This window comes from Agelaius phoeniceus, chromosome 13 (genome assembly GCF_051311805.1).
Source record: "Agelaius phoeniceus isolate bAgePho1 chromosome 13, bAgePho1.hap1, whole genome shotgun sequence".
Classification (NCBI taxonomy): domain Eukaryota; kingdom Metazoa; phylum Chordata; class Aves; order Passeriformes; family Icteridae; genus Agelaius; species Agelaius phoeniceus.
In genome coordinates, this window is record NC_135277.1 from 2,949,824 (window position 1) to 2,972,491 (window position 22,668).

Consider the following 22,668-nt stretch of genomic DNA (forward strand, 5'->3'; position numbering starts at 1 on the left):
ACATTTATAGCTGTTGCTAACAGGGAAAGGGAAAAAGAAAAAAAAAAAAGAGACTTGTTATTTTTGCTATCATAGATGTACTCAGGACATCAGCTTTAGGAAACTGGAGCTGGAGGACTCTCTTATTAGCTATTACTCTTCCTGTCTTTTCCATGCATGCTCCCCCAAACTTGTTTGCAGTATTCTGGAGCCATGAGGCATTGAAGGATTTGATTATTCACTTTAAGCACAGCAACTGATTTACATGCACTTTCCTCCAGAAGAGCTAAAAAATCTTATTTCTTTTCTTGAGCAAGCTGCTTTCACATCTCAAAGGCACCATACAACTCCAGAATTCGGATTGTTTCTAGTGTGCCAGGAAAAATGAAACATTCACCCTCTGTTGTAAATTGAAGGCAATAAGGTCTTCTGCTCCCTGGCCTGGTCTTTAATATCCAAAGGGCTGCTAATAGGATTTTTCCACTTCTGAGCTGTCTGTGCAGAGCCCAGGAGCTCTGTGCTCTTCCCCCACATGGGACATATTCCAAATGTTTAAAATGGTTTGAGAATGAATCTAGAAGAAGCCTTGTAAGAGACCAGTAGAACAAGGAATAAATGTGTAATGTTTAGAAATGCAGCATTTGGTGCACAGTGGTTTTTTTTTTTTTTTTTAATAAAAACAACACAAAAGGCTGAGGAAAATTGGCAGGGAAAAGGAGACTGAAGATCACAGTTCCTGCTTGGAGTGGTGTTGAAATCTGCAGGCTCTCTTGAAATAATGAGTTTTTAAAGAGAGACCTACTCTAGACCCTCACTTTTCTGTTCTCTGTGCATCTTGCATGACCCATGTTTTTATTCCATTTGCCATGTCACAGCACTTACACAGGATTTTGTTCTATTTTTTGCATTTTCTGTTCTATATTTTCTATTTTCTATTGAAAAGAGTCATAGAATTGTGGAGTGGGTTGAGTTGGAAAGGACTTTAAAGCTCATCTCATCCCACCCCTGCCATGGCAGGGACACCTTCCACCATCCCAGGCTGCTCCAATCCCCATCCAGCCTTTCCTTGGGCACTTCAGGGATCCAGGGGCAGCCACAGCTGCTCTGGGCACCTGTGCCAGGGCTCACCACCCTCACAGGGAACAATTCCTTCCCAATATCCCATCTTTTTGGGGCTGCTTGAGGTTTGCCCAGCTTTTGCTTCAGGAGGTGTTGCTCAGGCTTGCTGTCAAGCAATGATCTGCAGGGGATGTCTGACATTTAAAAAATATTTTTAAGATAGAGTTTAACATCTGGTCTGACACCATCCTCCTTTTTCATGTCTGTGGTGCTGAACTTTGTCTTCACTAAGAAGAGTGCTGCAGAATTTGGAAAGAAATCTTTTCTTTCTGCCTCATTGCCTTGTAGTGTGCATGGTTTGGTTAAGAAAGCCATGTTTTGTTGTGTTGCTGGTGTGTATTCCCAAGATGCTGTATAGAAAGGAGTTCAGTTCTGGACACTTGTAAAACCTAGATAGATTTTGCCAGTCACTTGAGAAGATGTCATGGGGAAGGAAGTGGTTCTGGTTTTGAGCTCACCCTCTCACCCAGACAGCACAATTTCCTTAGGAGTCTCAAGCTTACTTTTTTTTTTTCTTTTCCTCAAATTAGAATTAGTGCATTGCAAGGGCAAATTGCTGCTTTCCCCCCATCGTGTCTTCCAGAGCCCTTGCTTTGTTCATGCTTTAAATAGTAATATAAGGATTAATTCCTATGGTAACATCATGAAAGTCTTCCTTTGGTAATTACTAAAGGTAACACTTCACGTTTTCTCACTGTGCTGCTCCTGAACCCCTCCCTAATCCCCTTTGACTCACACTGAATGTTGCTACTGAGACCCTACCACGATGAAAAGGAGGGGGAAAGGAGTGACCCAGCTTTGAAATTTGGTTCTTGCCAAATTTCAGCCCAAATCATTCCAGCAGAACAAAGGAAGAATGATCTCTTCTGCTGTGCGGTCACAGAAGAATAAAATTCTGTGTTTGAGCTTTAAATGGATTTACTGGCATGCACTTACAAGATGTTAAGGTTTTGACAGAGGCAGCTTTTATTGAAAGGAAAGGGAGAGATGTGGTAGTTTGTTTGGCTTCCCTTCACCATTAGGTTTGGGTAAAATTACCTGGATTTCCCCCCTCCCCTTTTAATTTTGTTAGGCGTGCAGTGAGAAATCAAATAAGGGGTGTGTGCATTTCAGTTTCACCTTTGGGAGAGCAGCTTTTGGCTTGGCTGTATTGGTCAGCTGGTGCTCTGCACTCTGGGTGAAGGAGCTGAGCATCCTTAAAGTCGTGGCAGCTTATGATTTTAACTCTTTATGCCCAGGAACTGAGATGTCTCAGGAGAGAAGCGCTGCTGGATCTCTGGCACCTTTGTCACAGGGGCCAGCTCAGTGCTGTGCCCTGTGTGTGTCCTGCTTACTGGGGCAACAGGAGGACTGGAATTTTTAATCACAATTATATCATTTGTCTTGCTTGCAGAGATCAAAAGGTTGTAATCATCTCTGGGAGAGCGAATGCAAATTTGAAGTGAGACAATTTTAAGGCTGTTTCGGGGTTTTTTAATGTGCTGTCTTAAGCTTTGATTTGACTGGCCCTCTCTTTGTTACCTTCCAGTTGCCTTTTAAGCCTGCAAACAGTAATTGCTGTGCTAACACTGTCATTACATGTTGTTTCACAGTGTTATTTCCTCGTGTGCTCTTCCTTCAATGGTTCAAAGCACAGTTAATTACACCAATTACAACGTTAGGCTGATTTTTTTGATCCGTATCTGATCTGAACTTTGTACTTGTCTTACCCCAAGGAAAGAACCTTTCAGGTGTCACGCTGGTGGCATTTTGTGACAGCTCAGTGCAGAGGGGTGAGGCTCTGGGCAGACCTGGGGCTTTGCCGTGGGCTGTGTGAGTCACCTGTTTGCGTGTGATTTTCTGGCTGTGGGAGTGCAAATACGGGCTGGGATGGGGGAAATCGATGTGAAAGCAATCTTGTAACTTCACTGAGTTCACACAGGTCCCAGGGCCCTGACTGACTGGCTGGCAGCAGCCCTGCAGACAGGGATGTGGGGTCCTGGTGGGCAGAGGGTTCCATGTGAGATGTCACCGTGTCCTGGCAGAGATGGGGAGCAGCATCCTGGGGTGCTTTGGGCACAGCATGGCCAGCAGGTCTGGGGGAGGTGGCATTCCTCTCTGCTCAGCCCTGCTGAGGCTCCAGAGCTCTCCAAGAGAGACATGCACATACTGGAGTCCAGTGACACCCCTTGAGGGGACTGGAGGGTCTGAGGTGTGGGGAGAGCTGGGGCTGCTCAGCCTGGAGGAAGGAGGCTCAGGGAATCTCATCAGCACATGTAATACCTGGGAGAGTGGTGAAGAAGATGGATCCAGCCTCTTCTCAGTGCTCCTCAGGGCCTGGGGGAGAGGAGTGGGTCCAGTCTGGGATTCAGGAATTTACATTAAACATAGGATGGGACTTTGTTACTGCAAGGGTGATCATGGCAGCCAGGTATGCAGAGAGGCTGTGGAGTCTCCATCCTTGGGGACGGTCAGACCCAGCTGAGCAGGGTCCTGAGTGACCAACCCATGTCAGCTGCCCTCCTTTGAGAGAGTGGTGGGACCTGATGGTCTCTAGAGCTCCCTCCTGGCCTGACTCATTCTGTTACACTCACTGAAGCTTCTGGAAAGGCTTTGGGGCTGGCATTGGCCGTTGGTGAACCAGTGGAAAATGCAACCCTTTTGCAATCCTTGTGCAATTGGTGGTTGCCTGTTGGATGTGCCAGTGCAACTCCAGTTGCAATTGCTCACATGTACCAGAGAAGGAGTCCAAGCTGCTTGCTCATAAAATATTTGAGACTTGGGGCTGTTGGCTGCAAATTGGGCAATGCATTCAAGTTGGGGTTGTGTGTGGTAAACCTCTATCTGTGTAATACAAGGGTAGGGAACCTTTTCATTGCTACTGGCCCAGTAAATGTTTTCAGCACTTTTAACGGGCCACATCTTGACACACACTTGTTACTATCTGTATTGTGCTATGCATAATAAACTAGAACAAATAATATGGCTGAGAGCCATATGTTCCCTGCCATTGGCTTGCTAGAGCAGAGATTTTCAGAAGAGATTGAAACCTTTGCCTTCTTTGTACGTGTTGCTTTGCTCAGTCATCCCTGCTTGTGCCAAGTAAAACTCCTCTTGTTCTTGGGGCTTTTGGTCTTGAGGTGGAGGCTGAGGCCTTAAAAGTTATAGGTCTGCCATTCTTTTAGCCCCATAACACACAATTTTCCCCCATCAGGCATTGTGTGTTCTGCACTGACACACCTCATCCCTGTCAGCCCAAGGACACTGAGTGTATGCAGGGGAGAGACCCCAAACCTGCCTTCATTCATTTTAACTGTTGCCTCAAATGCATTCATATGCAACTAGAGCAGTATCCAGGAGGTCATCCTGCCATCCAGGCAGAATTACAGCCTGCAGTAAATAGGGCTGATTGTGGGAACTGCCTTTATTGTAAGAAGACATCAGGATAGCAAACAGCTTGATGGGTGACTTTCCTTTTTGGCCTCCTGCAGTGCTTTGAAATCCTGGGTGGCCACTTGCACTGTCAGCATCTTCCTTTTCTTTTATAAGAAAAAGAGGGGGTAAAAAGAACTTTAAACAGCTGTTGGTTCAAGGAGCCATAAATGAGAACAAAGCACTTGCATGGAGATGTGGTGGTGCCTGGACCTGGTGCATGGTAGCCCGCAGAGTGCCATCCTGAGGGCCCTGGGGGGAGCTGGAAGTGAATACACATCCCTTTGGGGCACACTGTGGAGCAGCCCCGCTGCCCTGGGCTGGCACTGGGATTTTGCCCTCCCTGCAGGCAGGACGGGTGCCAGGGCTGCAGCAGCTCCAGCACAGCCTGCCTGGGGCTGAGAGCGCAGGAGAGGCTGCAGGGAGGAGCAGACAGGCATCTCTGCTGGGAGGGGGTGCAGAGGTGTGCCCTCCACCTCCAGCCCTTCTTCAGACCTTCCTCTCCAGCTGCTCTGGGAGGGCTGATCCATCACCACCTCTGGGCTTGGAGGATGTCAGCTGAAAGGTGTAGGATGAAGCTCAACCGTCCTGGCAATGGATGCAATAATTTTGACTCTGCTTCTTTCCCCCACAGCTTCACTTGACACATGAATTATTCAGCATTTAAAAGGAAAATCCAACCTCCCACCCCTTCCCTGGTTTAGTTTTGTTTAGTTTCACCTTTCTCAGCAGGTGAACTGGCCTGTGAGAGCAAAGGGGCTGAGGTGGTGCCTTGTCCTGGCTGCTGAGTGTGAAACAACCATAGAAAGCAGATGTGAGGTGGAACAGAAGATCTTCACATTCCCCTTAAGGTGAACAACTGTTCTGAAAAGAGTCCAGTTCTTTTTTTTTCCTAAATTAATGCAGAAAATAAGGAAGACCAGGGCTTTGTTCCCCAAATCTGATAATTTCAGTGATTTTTCAGGATGCCATGCTTTGTCTTCTGTTGATTAAATGCCTATTTATAGGGAGGAAAAAAAGCCATTATGGATTAAACTGCCCTGCTTTTTCTCTGATTACGCAAATACCAATACGTACATAGTCTAAAAGTAAAAATGTTCCAAACTGAACTGTTTATAACCCTTAGGCTTTAAATACATTTAATACCCTTACAGTTAGTTTTAAGCAAGAAACAGCACTGCTTCAAGGCAAGACACTTGCTAGTATTGTCATGTTGCTTTTGCATCTTTAGTGGCTGCCCACCAATACACTTAACATCATCTACACCTTCAAGGCAGGGAAATGCTGTTACCCAGATTTTTGTGCATTTCTCTGTGTGCATATCTATCACTTCTTAAATAAGGGAAGCAGATGACAGGAGAAATGCTTCAATCTGGTGTCACAGATACCACTAGGGATTTAATGTGTGTGTGTATGTGTAATGTTGGAAGCCTGGCCAGCAGGATGAGGGAATTTCATACCATGTTTGATACTGGTGAGATACATCTGAAATGGTATCCCCTCAGCTTGAAAAGGTCATGGAGAAACTGCAGAGGGTTTAGCAGAAGATGGCCAGAGACCCATGAGCCACAGGGTGCCCTCCAAGGACAAGGTGAGGAGCTGGCCTTGCTTCCTCTGGTGAAGGAGCTGCAGTCATCTAAGAGCACCTACAGCTCTTGGAGGGGCAGATGTGAGCATGATGGAACCAAACTTTGAGTTTGGGCCATATAATGAAGCTCATGGGGTTCAAGGCTGTGCCAGTAGCCCCACTTCCATCAGGAGCCTTCAGAGGTCCTTTGTGACCAGAGCTTTGTTAATCCTGTGAGGAGCTCACTCAGACCTCGGGGCAGAATGTGCAACAGCTGTCTACCACTGTGGTCTTGAAGCAAACAAAACCTGATCTGGCAAGCCTGAATGTGGCTTTGTTCCGATGTCTTCTGAGTGACTAATGCCGTGAGGAGGTGGAAGGGAGGGAGGGAGGCACGGACAGGGAACATCTGGGTTGTCACTGCAGGGCCAAATAGCCCACAACGCCGGCCTTGGGTTTGGCCACTTGCACCTCCCTAAAGTGGCTCTGGTTGTGGTGGGTCTAACATTGCATTTTGGTAAAGACTGAATTGTGGTGAGCTTTCTGGGCATGGGTAGGGTGGATCTTCTCATTCTGATCTGGAAGGATGTCACTCAGGGGCCATTTGTAAGGGGCTGAAGCAAGACACGTTTTCTGGGCTCGTCTGCAGTGGGGACAGCTTTAGGATGTTGTTGTCTGTGTTGAGTTTTTAGGCAGGAGGTGGTGAGGAAGTGAAGCAGATCTTGTTGTCACATGCAGCACAGAGGCTCCATTGCAGACCTGGCAGGAATTCCTGCCTCAGGGGTGATGCTCACTTTGACCCTCTGTGCTGCTACTGGGCAGAGTCCCCTGTGCGTGCCAGGTTTTTAGGTTGACTCCCATGAACGTTTCTCAGCACACAGCAATGCACATGGTCAAGAAGGTGTCTGCTAAGGATGTGGTTTTGCCCTGTCACAATATTGCTTGAGGTAAAATAGTTTCATTTAGGGTTTATCAGCTGATGTCAAGATATCTGGGCTCTGGCTGCTTTCAGGGATCAGCTGCACCTCGTTAAGATAGACTGACAGCTCCTTCTCCCCCTTTGGCTGGTGGGGTGAACTCTCCCCTCACAGGATATGACAAATTTGCATTGACTCAGTGTGATTTTGTCATACTCTGTGGGAAGCAGTGGGCTCAGAACAGATACTGCTTCTCTTGAGATTTTCCAGCAAAGATGTGTAAATCTCTTTTGTAGCATTTCCCTCACTTGCTGTGGCCCTGGCCGTGTCATCTTGGACTCCTGGCCGTGTCTTGGGTTTCCACCATGAAACCAACAAGATGACTTTAAACTGAATATTTCTGGGGAGGTAAGAGGATGCAGAGTTAGTGTACATCTTGGATTAATTAAAGGTGAAGTTGTGCTTGAAAATGCACTATTCAGAGGAACTTTGACTGTAGGAAGGCAGAGCTTGGAGGCTCGCCACGGAGCAGTGGTGGTGAATGTCCACATGCTGTCCAGTCTGGTGCTGATGGCTTAATTTAAGGCTCTGCAAATGCTTGTAAGACCTTCCTGAATGTGAAATAACACAGTGGAGCAACGTTGGCAGTGCTGTTCTGCTTTGGCTTATTTTTGACTGGTTGGCTTAAACTGTCCTATCCACTGTCGTGGCTTTTTATGATTCATTTTTAGAAAGTGCAAGCGTGGAAAGCTGTCTGCCTGGCTTACTTTGCTGATGATGTCCAAGATTTTCAGTAGCTCAGATATGACCACGGTCTTCCTTCCCTCTGTCTGAAGGATGGCAGCCAGATTGAGCAGTAGCATCATCCCACTGACGCACATCCAGGGAAATCCGGGAGCTGTCTGCTGGAACAGCTGCTGCCTTTTCTTTTTTTTTTTTTTTTTTTTAAGAGGAAACCAGAAAAAAAAATTTAGAAAAAAAAAATCCCAGGACAAAATTGAGCAAGAGTGTGGGATATTTGAGCCACCGGTGCACAGACTGATTGTCTCCACTATCAGACATTTGATAAGCAAGTTGGAGCAGCACTTGGGAATTTTGAATAGGGTTGAGATGTCCTAGTTTGTGAGGAGTCTTCTCAGGGTTGTGCCTGTGGGCAAATTATTCAGAATAATGATTATTCAGAATTTGAAACTTGCAAATCAGGGAGGAAGGGGAGGATACGTGCTGAGGAGCTGAATTTTTTATTTCTAAGTGGAAAAATTCAAGTCAGCATGCTTTTAATTGCACATGGTGCATTTTAATGTGTTTCCATCAGCTCATGTTGCTGGAGAGAGCTATGTCCATGCAGAGAATCCTCTTGATCTTACCACTTTGTTCAGAAGAAAGGGTTGAGTGGCTGATCTAGTTCCTGTTAAAATCCCTTTGCTGTGTTTCTGGGGAGCAGCCAGGCAGCAGAAAGCCCAGAAGGATGTGAGAGCAGCAGTGGGAGCCTTTGCAGTGCTGGGGCGAGGGCTGTCAGTGCTGCAGGGCTTGTGAAGTGAGTGATTAAATCAGCCACTAGCACTGGACTTGGAAAAGCAGAAAAGAAAAGTCACTCCCTTCTCCTTAACCTCTACTTTCTGTCTCCTGCACCAGCCCTGCTTAATTATTGCTAATGAGTATCAGGGAATTTAATGAGAGAATTTCACAGAGTCTGTAATGAAGTCAGCAGTTGGACAATAGAGGAATAAAATCTCTAATTACCCAGGCTGGGAGCTCAGCTGTGGTAGTATGGCTGTGTGTTCAGCAGTGTTCCATTTAAGATTACGTGTCCTTCTGGACAGAGCTTTGCTTAACTGGCTCTGTGGGAGGTGACAGGAATCAAGCCAGAATCCTATAGTATGCAGAATAAGCCATGCTAGGGACTGCACATGCAGCTTCTGTTCCAAAGGGGCATTTTGTGAAACATTTTGAATTGGTGGTCAGGAGGCAATAACATAGCAGGGAATGTCACTAAGGTGATGGTAGAGACGCGTATATAAACCACTGGAAGTGTGTAAAATAGAGCTTGCATGTGTGTTCTAGCATGTGTGAAAGGTTTATGGGCCTGGAAGCTGCATCTCTGCACTTCTTCCAGTAAAAACTCACTCAGGTGAGTAGTCTAGACAGAGGTGACGGAGGATTTCCCTCTGAACAGGAACCCAGGAGAAGCTGGGAGCTGGAGTGAGTCTAATGGGAGAGGACAGGGCTTGGGACTCTTTTTGCTCATTTCTTTTTTTGTTTTTTATACTGTAGTTAGCCAGCAGTCCATCCAAAAACAGTTGGCTGTATTAATTCTCCCTAAGTGAAAGCTTTACATGGGTGTAACTCTTTCTTTTCTTTGGCAGCCAAAGCATTTTTATTTCCAAAACCAGAAAAGTCTGGGTTTTTTTTCTTTCGGTGCCACTTCTAGGTAATGGAGCTTCAGCTAACCCAGCACTTACCAACATTTTAAATTAAATTAAAAAGAAAAACTGGGGGAAAAGGGACACAAATGCAAGCTGGGAAAGTGGGACAAGGGCAGTGCTGCAGCTGGCTGCTCAGATGGATAGCTTGGAAAGGGCATGACATGGTGAGGATGTTGTCATAGTGTTTGAGAAAAAACATGTTTTAAAGCTTCCAAGGGCAAGCTTTTAATGGAGCACCTATTAACCCCTAAGCCTTGTTGCTGCAACATGCTGATCTCCCAGAGATCTCCACAGGGTTAGGAAGGATTATGGCCAGATATCAATATTGGCCTTGGCAGCCATGCTACAACAAAAAATGTGCATCAGTTGTGAGCATTCCTGGGGCAGGCAGTGAGTGAGTGAAGTGGGCTTAGGAGTGATCAGAGATGATGCAGAGTGGATGTGACCATTCTTGGGAATCCTGGATGCAGCTGAATCCCACTGTGTGCTGCTCAGTGCTGCTGATCTCTGTCAGGAGATGGGAAGCAGGTTTAGTACCCAGAATATGGGGTGGGAGGGTTGGAGGGGGCTGCAATGACCATGCAGTTCCAACCCTGCTGCCATGGGCAGGGACACCTTCCCCTGGACCAGGCTGCTCAAATGGGGGAATTAAGGGGCTTCACTGGAGGTGCTGGTTGGGTGTGAGCTCCTGTTGGACACAGAGACCCCACAGAAAGCAGAGCTGAGCTGAGGGTGAGCAGGTGCCTGTCCTGTCACTGCCTGCAGCAGCAGCACAGGGGGAAAAATCCTTCCTGTGGGCTCTGCCTCATTCTTCCCCCTTGATTTCTCTCTGGGAGCTCTCCTGGGTCACAGGAGACTTTGATATCAAACCAGCTCTTCAGATCATGTCCTTTCTCCTTGCCAGGTGTTGTGGTTTAGCCCCAGCCCCATACAGCCCTGGCTCACTCCCCCCTGGTGGAATGGAGGGAGCCTCAGGAGGGTAAAAGTGGGAAAACTTGAGGGTTGACCTAAAGGCAGTTCAGTAGGTAAAGCAAAAGCCACAAATGCACACAAAGCAAACCAAAGGATTCATTCCCCACTTCCCATTGCAGGCAGGTGTTCAGCCATGCCCAGGAAAGCTGGGCTCCATCGTGCCAAACAGTGAATTGAGAAACAATGCCATTGCATCCCCTCCTTCTTCCCCCAGCTCTGTGTGCTCAGCATGAGTCCATATGGTCTGGAATATGCCTTGGGTCAGTTGAGGTCAGCTGTCACAGCTGTGTCCCCTCCCAGCTCCCTGTGCCCCCCAGCCCCTTTGCTGGTGGGATGAGGAGCAGAGTGGTCCATGACCCTCTCAAAAGCACTTCTCAATAGCTGCAACATCCCTGTGTTACCAACACTGCTCCAAAACAGCCCCATACCAGCTATTATGAAGAAAACTGACTCTGTCCCAGCCCAAACCAGCACACCAGGATGTCTGGCATGGGATTTTGTCTCCTTTCAGTCGTGCTGCTGAGGCTCCTGCATCGAATCTTTCCTGGCACCTTCCTCACAATGTAGCTGGGGACATTGCACAGGTTTATGGATCCCTACCCAGATTTCCAGAAACTGGCACTCTTCTCCTCAGCTGTGTGGTAAAAAAGCCTGGAGTTGGAAGGCAGAGCCAAACCAGCAGATCTCTTCTGAGCAGCTGTCTGCATCCCAGGGGGGGCAGGTTGGTTTAGTCTGTTAAAAATAAGTTGGTGCCAGCTCTGTAGGGAGTGAAATGTCTGGATGTGCAAGCTCTCCCATGGAACAACTCACACAAAATGTGCTTTTTCAAGTGCAGCCTCCTGCCTTTCTCCTGTCCCCCAATCCCAGAACATCCTCTGGGCTCAGCAGGATGCTTCCTTGTGAAGGAGACAGAGCCTTTGAATGTGACTTCACAGCTACAGGGAGGGAGGTGGTGTGGGCTTTGTGTGTTCAGCATGGAGCTCCTGTGATCTTTTTTGTGGTTTTTATAGTACCTAGAGATATTTTTTTTTAAATTCAGGGACCGTTTCCCATCCTTGATGTCCCTGGGAGCTGCAGTGGTTCCCTGCAGGGTCTCAGCTCCTTTCAGAGCTCCTCCTGCCAGGGCTGTTGTGTGTGGTCGGCTGGTCTGAGATCTGGGAGCTGAAGGAAGTGGAGTTTGTGTTTGGGAGTTGAAATACTTGAGGAGAAGTAATTGACCATAATCTGAGAGCAGATCTAGCTCTGCAGAGGACAGCTCATCACCATGTTCACAGCAACGGGGCTTGTGAACGGAAATGGAGCTGATGGATGTTTTCTAATTATTCCCTTGTGTTGCAAATGTTAGAGAGCCAGCTTGAAATCTCTGCCCGGAATTCAGAGCCTTAATTTGTTTGACCTTTCCATTGCTGCAGACACAAGGCTCTGTGAATTGCAGTCATCTTCATTAATTTCTCTATTGTTCTGGGGATGCAAATGAGCGTGTTCTTCTGCGGATGCCGTGTGGAAGATGGAGATACAGCACTTGGTGTTGGGCAGCACTCCTGGGTGCTGGAGGGGGATGCTGAGCCCTGCCTTAGTGGAGGGTGATTTTCCAGGCAGGCTGAGGGACGTCCTGGCTGTCTGGAGCTGGAGTTCTGTTTAAATCCACTGATGCAGGAGAGGTTTCTCTCCCTTTCCTTGTCTTTCTTGGAAATAACCAGCTATAGCCTTTGTAGACATGCATTTTGACAAAGAATGGTGCATTTCAGATAACATATCTCAAGGATGTATGATGCTCCAGTATCATCCTCTTGGCTTGAAAATATTATTCCAACTAATCAGCCTAAAACCCCTTTGAAAGCACGTGTGTGTTTTCCACTAGTTTATCAGGGAGACCTTTTAGGTTGGTTTGCTCTCATGTTTTAATGACCAAAAGATAGAGCTGCCAGGCATCTGCTGGTTCAGATGGATGTCCTGGTACCAAATGTGTGTGTCTGTGAATCACCAGTGGGTGCAGCAGTAATTTTTGGTAAGTAGGAGGCAGACAAAATTGCTGGTTATGATTTGAAGTCTTGCCCACAGCAGAGCAAGCAAAAGGGATGAATTAGAGACAGGAATAGTAGCACAGCCTTTTTTTCTTTTTGTGTGCAGGAAACCTCAGAGCATATAATAAACTATTGCCATTTTGATTACCAAAAAAGAAAAAAAAAACCACCCCAAAAAACTGAAAGCAAAGATAAAATAAGAAAAACCTCAAGCTTAATGGGTTTGCCAGTAATAAAAATACAGCCCAGAACAAAAGGCTGCAGAGTGGTTTTTTATATCTTGTATTCAGTGTGCTGGACTGAAAAGAAATTGGCAAAAGTGTATTTTTAAAGTCCCCACCTTGCTTGCAGTTTCTCCCAGGAGGAGGAGTTGCCTTCGTGGCAGCCAGCAGGAACAGTGGCAAGTATGGGAAGAGACACAATTAGGATAACATTAATTGCTCTTATCAGAGGATTTATTTTACAACAGCCCTTTAATTCAGGCTGCCCCACCAGAGTTCAGTGCACTCTCTTTGAGTCCTGGGAGCTGGGCCTGGCCAGGGACTCTCCCAAATCCAGAGCTGCTTTTTGACTTCAGTGAACAAAGAGCCATTAAATTACACAAACACAAAGCTCCTTCGGGCTGTTCTGCCCGGTGGGACTTGTTTGAATCCTTATAAATACATTGAACTGACGTTGGCACTTTAAGTAAAGCCTTTCATGTCCTTTCTATATAATGAGTATAGCCACAGCCAGTAATCTCTCATCCCTTCCCTCCCCTTCCCCCTGGTTCTGAACCTGCTGCTTCTCATTTAGGGAGGCTCATCCTGCTGTCTGCTGAGCTTCCCCACATCTCAGCACAGCTGAGGCGCCGTGTGCTCCTGGCAGCTCTTCTGACAGGGGGAAAAATTGGTACAGAACGCTGGTTTCCTCTGGACACAAATCAGGCTGCATTCTAAAGACAATTTGCTGAGCTTTGGTGCATTGCACTGATACGTTTTCTCACTGTATCAGTGAGCCCAAAAAATTACTTGTTCCTTATCCTCTTGCTGTGGGTGTGGGAGCGTAGCACCTTTCTAGCACTCTTGGGATGTGGTGGGGCATGGGGAAAAAGCTGAAATTCTGAGTCAGCATTCCCTCTCTGCTGCTCTTTCAGACTCAAAGCAGGAGTTTTTTGGAGTCCAGCACAAAACTCAGAGGATCCAGCTGTCCTGCACAGCAAAGTGCCTTTCAGGGATGTCTGGCCCAGCTGCTGTGCTCCACCCAGGGTAATAGTCTAAGCAAAGCAAAACGCTGCTTAATCCCAAGTCACTTTTTGTGCCCACAGCTTAACTTGGACTTCCTGCTCTCCAATTCTTATCCTTCAGGGCTGAGGCTTGCACTGCTCCAAAGCAGTGTCATTATTACCAAGGCAGCATAAAATGTGCAACCGGCCCGGCCGGTGCCAGGAGGATTCTTGTGTGCCTGCAGGTCCACGTTGATGGGGAGGCTGGGGCTGCTCTCAGCCCATTCCTGGCAGGGTTTGGGGGCTGGCTTAGCCCAGGGCTTGGCAATGGATTTTCCACGAGGTGCAGCCCACGGCAGTGCCTGGAGCCCTGGCTGTTCCCCTTGGGGATTTGGATGCTGCTGTTGGCAGAGGCAGCAGCGCTGCAGACCCGGCTCTGAGGCTGCTGCTCCTGCCCCAAACTGGAGCACGAGGGATTGGAAAAGCAGGCAGGGTTTGTGTCTGGAGCTGTGGCCTGTAGAGCACTCACTGGTGTCCCCCCTGGGCTTTGCTGGTTTGGTCTCACGTGCTTCACAGGCTGCTCAGTTTCTCCCAGGTGTGCCCGTGGTAACTCAGGAATTTCAGCCTAATCCAATTCTGCTCCAGAGGGATGAGGTTAATTCCTGGTGATCTCCACGGACAGATGATTGATTAGGGGAGAGATGCTTAAGTGGTCCTGAGAGAGAGGCATATCCCACACTGCAGCAGGAGAGGCTCTGGGGGAAGGATTTAGCCTCCCATCTGCCCTGGGATAGGAATTGTTCCTGACACCAGCTCTGGTGACCTACAGTGACCTTCTCCATGGAAAACTAGCCAGACCTCTCTGAAAAAAGTCTATATCCTACTTGGGACTTGGTCTGGTGAGAGATGCTGAGCAACTTCTCAGAGCAAAGCCCACCCATGTCCCCTGACCTTCTCCACTCATATCTTTGCCACCAGAACTACATTTAACACCAAACCTTCCCTGATCCTGGTGGAAGCTCTTCTGAAGCTCTGAAATAAAAGTTAATTAATACAGGACTATGAAGGGTAGGGACAAGTGGAGAAAGATAAAGACAGTTCTGTAAGGTAATGACCTGTATGGATAATTTAGGGGTTCTGGTCCAGACAGGATGGTTGGTCACATTTAAAGCAAGTGGGATGCTCTGTGCAACACTTCCAGAGACTTTATTTAAAATACCATTTTTTTAAAAATAGGCTTTAATCTGATTTCAGAGCATTTGGGCAGTAATATATAATCTTGCCCACTTTTTTCATTTGGCTGAAGCTGTTCAAAAGTTTAGCCACTTTGATAGTGTGGTGTCCTTGTTTTCAGCTCTTGGATCTTCTTACACCTTTGAATTAATATGGAAGCCCATTTCCATACTGTCAGGTAGTAACTACCCACACCTAGTGGTCAAATTTTGGCTTTCTTTGTAAGTGCCTTTCCTATCTTGTTACTCCTGCTTTATCTATCATAAACCCTCCAATGGCCAGTGCATGTGGTGACAATTCTTTTCTGTGCCATTTACTGAAGTAAATGCTGGTCTGTAGAATGTGATTTTTGAATGTGCTTTGCCCAATGGAAGTAGGTGTCAACAGCTCCTGTTTCAGTTCTTGTTAGAGTTTTTGTATTGACTATTTTGCCACCTGCCACTGCTGTCCCTTGCATAGCAGAGGCTGGTTCTGCTCTCCAGGCCTGAGGTAGAAGAAGTGGCACATTTCTACTGCTGAGTGAATGGAACAGTGGCACACAGCAGCCTTGCTCTGCCGTGGGCTCCAGAGAGCATTTCAAATGGAATAAATCCTGCAATCCTCTTAAAACCATGCCAAAACACTTTTCAGACTGGGCAAGTATTAATAGCAGGCTGACATGGGTTTCTGGTGGAGAGTCATCTCTAGCTTTAGCCACCTTGGGCAGGAGGATCTCTGAGGGGTTCCTAAGCCAAAACCTGTGAGGCTCTTTCTCTCCTCAGTGGGGGAAGGAACTGATGGTCAGACCTCCAAATGATGTTTGATATGTTCCCTGTTTAAACCATCGATCCAGGAACAGAAAGTCCATGTTCCCAGATCTTTTAGAAGAGTCACTCTTAGAGGATAAGGTTGCCAAGTCTTCCAGAACTTTAATTATCATGCTGTAATTCCATCTGCAACCTTAATAGAGGCAATGTCGTGAGTGGTGATCTGCTTTCATCCTCCTTTTGCATACCATGGGCTGATACACCAATGTCTGCATTTTTGGCATTCTTGATTTTCAGGTTTTTTCTCTTAAAACCAGAAGAGAGACTGCATGAAAGTCAAAAGAAGTACAGTCAGTCATCAATGCAATTGAGGTAGAATTTGCACAGCTGCCAAAATGAGATTCAGATATTTTACTGGGTGACACAAAATAAATGTTTAATTCATAGTTGTGTAACACTTTAAATAAATATCACTTGGCCACCCTCTAATGAGGATATGCTTGACCATTGACACCTCGTATTCTGGCTGTAGTTTCTCTCACTAGTTTTTATGGCAGGCTGTACATGTTTTAGAAAAAACAACATTCAAAATACAATTCATTCAATCTTGTCTAAAATGGGTCTTCAGTTTTGTAACATCGTGTTTGAAACCCTACATTTAAATTGCTGCTTTCAAACAGCCTTCAGGGTGCAAACTGAGCTTAAAACTGAGTTTTATGGAGCAATAAACTGCAGTGTCATATACTGGTGATGGCAGCACACAGCTACTGTCTGCTTTTGACTAAGAACCCAAATATTTCTCCTCCATTTTGCCTTCTTGAGAGCCATTTGCTTATTCCCTGCATCCCATGCCATGCTGGACCCACCTGCATGTTGGTTTTCTGGAGGTTTAGCCTGTGCTTGACAAGGGGAGCAGTTTGTGAGCCTGGCTGCACAAAGGAAGCAGAAGTTTGGTTAGTGATTATTCTTTCTCGCTGCTTTTTGTTGCATAACCAGAACTGTTTCTTGGACAAACCAGCCAGAGTGTGAAGAGGAAGGGAAAATCTCTGGGAATAATGGAGCAGCTGAAGGAGACTCCCCCTGCTCCTGGTTGTAACTGGTGGGAGTAGAAGGAACACATAACCACAGCCATTGTAAATATGGATTTCCTAGGTAAACAGAGATTTGTGGAGCACAAATCTCATCCACTGCAGTGAGTTATTTGTTGCAGGTGTAGCGAGTCCCTTCTGCTCTCTCCACAGCTGCTGTTTCTCACCAGGCTTGTGTCCTTTTCCTAAGAGCTGAGCATCTGTGATTTGGGGCAGCCTTAGTTCTTAAGGTATTATCACATTAGCACTGTGCTGTTCCTTCTGGGAAGGTAGGAAGTTAGGGTTAAATGAAGTTGGGAAGAAGTTAGGGTTAAAGGAATATGGGAAGTTAGGGTTAAATGAAGGTAGGAAGAAGTTAGGGTTAAATGAAGGCGGCCAAGGGGAGGCAGCTCTTGCCCACTGCCCAGTGCTTGGTGGGGCTGTGGAGCTCCAGCAGCTTCTCAGATCAGCTCCCCCCTGGTTTATGTCAGCAGTGAGACCCAGTTGGTGCTGATAAACCTTTGCTGTTTCAGTTTTGCTGAGGAGGGCTTGGCAGGAGATCACACACCTCTCCCAGCATCTTCCCAGAGCGCCTCGGCAAAGGGGCTGCAGCTCTTCCACAACGTTCTTGGATGGAAAGCTGCTCCAGAAGCTCACTAGCACCACTCTCCTGTCTTCAGGCACAGCCCTTCCTGCTGCTTGTGTCGCTGCCAGGACTCAAACATCAGGGAAACCAGAATGTTTGCACTGTGAGCTAATCTACTCTTTAAAGATGTTAGATAATGTAATAAAATAGCTCAGCGGTGCATTGCAATTACCTTTCACATTTCGTCATGCTTCGAAAATTTTTGTCTTCTGAAACTAGGACTGTATTTTTAGTACAGTGCAATCAAAAATGTCTGGCCAAGAACCTGATATAGTACCTAGGAAAATGGAAATATTCCTTTAAATGTCTTCCAGAGCTGTGGTTTCCGCTGAGTATTAAACTCCGTTTGTTATGTCGTGATTACATACTTTGGTCTGGGTGATATATGGCTTGGTTTTATAATTCCATATATATGGACAGTTTGATCTCTTCCTTGTATTTTTAATAACAGAAAGCAGAACGTGGACTTTTATTTTAGCATGATGTAAGCATAATTATTCAGTGGGCAAGAGAATCAAGATTACATTCTTTTGCTTGCCACTGAGGCTTACAGATTTATTATTGTTTTGTTTTTTTCCTTCATGGTTATGGCCAAGAGATTCATGTTATTAAAACCTAAACCATTATGTCAGGGTAATGGTTTCTGTAACTTGGAAGTGAAGAAAGAAACCGAATCTAGAGTTGGCTAAGTCACCCCTAGGTTTGGAGTGGATTTGACGTTTGGATTTGATATCATTCAGTAGTGGCATGAATTAGTGCATCTCTTACAAACCTGCATCATGATTCACAAAGTTCACTGCTCCTGGCATTCTGCAGCATTCAGGGCACAAATTATTAGCAGTGGTCTCAACTGCTCTCATAAACTACAACCTCTTGCTGTCATCTGCTCTTTTCCAGTCTCCAGTATTTCTCTTTTCCTGTAAGGAAATTTCCAGGCTGGCATTTATTGCACCACTTCCTATCTAACAGGGTGTCTGTGCAGGACTGCTCAGCTCCTGCTGCCACCTTGAGTGAGCCATCAGCTCTTGTAACCACACACTTCTCGTGGCCTTGAGCCACCTGATCCCTGTCCAGCTGCTCTCCTGTGGAGCACAAAGCAGGCCCAGAGCAGATAAATGTCCTTTCAAGACAATTCCAGTCTCAGTACCAGTGTGCGTTGTCTGAGGGATGAAGATGAGAAGGATGTTGTGGGTAGGGTTGGGTTTTGATGTGGGTTTTTTGATGCTGGGGGGTTGTTTTACTTTCCCTTTAACCTTTTGACAGAGCAGAGAGGCTGACATTTCATGGGTTGGGTGGTTTCTGTCCCCTGCAGAGTGGACAGGAGGGCAATGCCACAGGAGAAATCCAACATGCAGGGAGCCCAGGAAGGTGGATTTCCAGGGGGAGGGAGGTTTTCTTTGATAGAATTCTTGTCTCATTGCAAATAACATTGTACATCTGCTGAGATGATGCAGTTTCTCTGCTGGTGGGTCCCAGAACCTGGGCACTCATCCCTGCTGCCAGGGGACAGTGCCTGCTGGGGCCAGGACTCTGCTGGGTCCTCATGTTCTGGCCACGTCACTTCAGTCCCAGCCATAAAACCTCTTTCTTAGAAATCCTCCAAGTGTGAAATCCCAGTCCTCAAGAACAGGCAGTACTTTGCTTGGGAATGAGCATAAAGCAGTGAGCACTACAACATGTTGTGTAAATCTCATGTGTTTGTGTCCTCTCCCCTTCTAAACGAGGCAAAGAAGAGTCCTTGGGAGTTGATGGATTTAGTGGGGTTTGTATGTGATTTCTTTTAATGTGCTTCAAATTAGTCACAGTGCTTTATTTCCTAGGCTTTGTTAAGCTTGTGGTCTGACCAGATTGTGATAGTCACTCCTCACAGTTTACTCAATACTAGTTTTAATATCCGGATATAGATTTCTCCAATATCCTGCAATGCTGCTTTTCTGGATAATGCTAATACCAAACAGTCTGGGATGCACCAAGCCCCTGAGCTACATTTTAAGGTCAGCTTAATGCTTTCCATCTCTCATCTTTGCACAACACAGACTCCTGCTACGTGTTGGGGTTTTTTTAGGACATAAAGTACCCAAAAGGAGGTTCTTACTTAAGAAGTACTATGAGACAGCACAATGGTGCTGCCAACTTGCCCCTTCTGGTCTGATCTGTCCTTCTCCCTTCTACTCTCCCTCTGTCTTTGCTCCTCTCCTTTTCTATCTGTGAGAAACATCCAGCAATGCACTGTTTCCATGGAAAACAAATGTCCAGGAGATCATCTCTGTATTCTTCTGGCTTAAAGATCTGTAGAAATAAATGCCATTCCAGAGGGGAGAATAAAAATTCTCTTCTGACAGTTTGCTTGACAAAAAGGTGGCACACTGAACAGATTTGGCTCGATTTGTCACCTCTGTTTCTGTGGCACTACTGAATTAGCTGTTAAAATTTCTGTGAAGGGAGGAAACAACTGTTTTGAAAGTCAAGTGGCCAAACTTCTCTCAGAGGCAGAGATTTGCTAGTTGCTGGTGTGTATTGAAGCACTTCTGGACCAGGTGTAGATTTGCTCTCTCCAAACAGAAGAAAGAGCCTTTGAACATATTATCATTGCCTTAAAAATAAAAAAGAAAACTCTAGCCTCAGGCATTTGACAGGGGGCCAGACCTCAGAGGACAGCTGAAGAGAGACAGACAGGTTTCTAACATCTGGTTTGGGTGGGTGGATTTTATTTGACTTTGGCATTGACATCAAGACAAGGCAGGGCTTGATGAAGAGCACGGTCCCGCAGCCTGCATGACATTCCCTGGCTCTGGGATGGGAAATCCCCAATGGGGATGGGCAAAACAGCCGTGAAATGGGGGTGAGAATCCATGCAAAGCTCTTTCTGTAGGCTTCAGAGAAAAGCACTGCTGGATTGGGCATCCCAGCTCAGGTTGTGGCTATGGAGGACGTCCCTGACAGATGTCCTTGAGCAGAGTGAGAGCTGTCCTCCCACCCAGGGCTCTGGGGGTGCCTCTGGGCCCTGCCAGGTGAGCTGTGCTGAGCAGTGCTGCTATTTCAAGACTCACATAATGTGTCAGTGCCCATTTGGTTTTCTGGCACAAGGTGCAGCCCCCAGGACTGAGTCAGCCCTGGATCCCTCTGCCACCAGCTGAGCCTGTTCCCAAAAGCTCTTGATGGAGGTTTCCAAGCCTGCTCTTGGCTAGGAGTTGGGAGCACCTATTTGCTCATGGGATGCACGTCAGAGCCCGGATTAGCTCAGCTGCAAACCGCACTGAGCTCAGGAACAACCTGCAGTTCAGATGCTGCGGGGATATCTCGGAGGAGTTCTGAGGAAAGGGCAGAAAGCCGTGCTGTGTGTCCCTCTGAAAGCCCCATTGAAGGGCTCTGGCTCCCTCGTGGCCGTGCCCTTGTGGCACAGCAGAGGAACACAGTCCCCATGCAGGACCCTGCCTGCTGCCTCTGAGCCACGGTGATTTACAGCCCCCCGAGGACACCAGGGCCCGTTCCAGCGCAGCTCTAGGCTGTCAGGCTGTAAATTGTCTTGGTTCAGGAGCTACTTCAAAGCAACCCAGGCTTCCTGCAGCAAGGAGAAGGCTTTTTGGCAAAGCCAGCACAAGTAATTTGCTATTCACGAGTCAAATCCCTGAAATGTCCTCGATCAGCAACTAAAACTGGGTCATAAGAAGACAAGGCATTGCTGTCTGCTGAAGGAAGCTGCAGACTCCACTGGCCTTCTCCTCCATCTGTTGGCTAAAGCTCCTTCTGCATTCTCAGCAATGGCTTTTCCTCCCTCCCTGCCTCTCTCTGTTGAGCACACGTGGGGTTGCTCACAGCAGCAGGACCTTGACCCAACAGGCAAACCCACCCAGCAGATCTCCCATTGCCCCTGTCCCCCAGATGAGTGGAAAAATGTCAGTGGAGTATGGGAAAGTCACTAATGAAAATGACAAATTCCTCCAAGCTGCTTGGTTTCCAAATCTAGAGAGGCTGCAGTGGCCAAGGGAGAGGGACAGGAAGCAGCAGCTGGGTGCAAGCTGAGGCTCGTAGGCTGCAGGCCTCAGCTGGAGGGATGGAGGGACCAAGCCATGGTAGCTGCAGGCAATGGGCACAAGGTTTGGAGCCTGTGGCAGCTTGGCTGCAGCCAGCAGAACAAAGTGTGCCCCAGGTTGGAAGCAAAGAAGACCCTAGAAAGACCCAAAAATCTTTGTATGTGTGGCTAATATTCAAAAGAGAGTTAACTTGTGTTGTGTGATTAGCAAATCCTTCCCCAAGCTGTGTGAGTATTTGAGACTGGCTTTTTTTCCTTTCCATTTCTAATGCATTTACATTCAGCATAATTGGATTTATCAGCATCCACATCTCCTGTTTTAATTTAGAGCATTAGAAAGGGAGCAGTTGAATATTCTTTTTGTCAGAGCTGGATGATGGATGGTGAACATCAGCAAGGCTTAAACACCCCTGTGGAGGTGAAGCCCTGGCTCTGACAGACTGTGTGTAATGCAAGAGGCACTTGGTTACAGAGTGCTGCAGAGTAATGCTGCTTGTTCCTTGTCCAAGCTGTGCCAGACAGCAAACTTCCAGAAAACCTCAGACCATATACAGTTAGCCAGCAACACTGTGTGAAATCTTTAACCATATTTGAACGAACGGGCTGCCTTGGACACGGCCAGGAGGGAAATGCCAGTCTGCCTGACAGCTCGTTTTAATCATGAGAAAGTTGTTCCACTGACAGGAGGACAATAAAAAACTGTGGCTGCCTAGAAAGATGTTGCCTTCCTTCTAGTTCTGAGCATATGTGAAACTGCAGAGGAATGGGTTGGTCCCAGACCTGTGCACGTGCTTTTCCCTTCTTTCATTGCCTTTTTCCCTTCTCTCACCCCTTTTCCCTTCTTTCACCATTTTTCTTTCCAGGGTGTTGAATCTGCACCCACCCTGCCAACCCTATCCAAATGAGTAATTAGTAAGTCACTGCTTTCTCCTAAAAAGTGACTTGGTTTAAATATATTATCCCTCATGCTTCAGCAAAGCAAGCAATAAAAATAGGTGACCTTTGTAGTTAGAGCTATTAATGCTCAATTTATGGTGCTTTTGGGTTACAGGGCATGAAAGGCAAATTCTTGAGAGATTTATCAGCCCTCTGAATGGGCAAACCTCGCCTGTTGATCCCTTATTGATCAAGGAGCTGTATCTTCTCTAACCCAGCTGCTGTGTATTGCACTTATTTTAGATGGCAGAGCTGTTTGAGGCAGGGACCTTGTCATGGAATGGTTCTGGCAGTGCCACGTCTCCACTGGATGATGTGCATGTGTTTTCCAGTGATGAGACAAAGGGCAGATTTTGTTTTTAAACTCAGCCCAGAAGAGCAGGAAGGC

General features: G+C 46.8%; 1 protein-coding gene across 1 annotated transcript in view; it reads left to right on the forward strand.

The window, feature by feature from the left end:
* Nucleotides 1-22,668, forward strand: part of CHSY1 (chondroitin sulfate synthase 1) — a 74,002-nt gene that overhangs the window by 40,049 nt on the left and 11,285 nt on the right. The gene's annotated exons all lie outside the window — the stretch shown is intronic.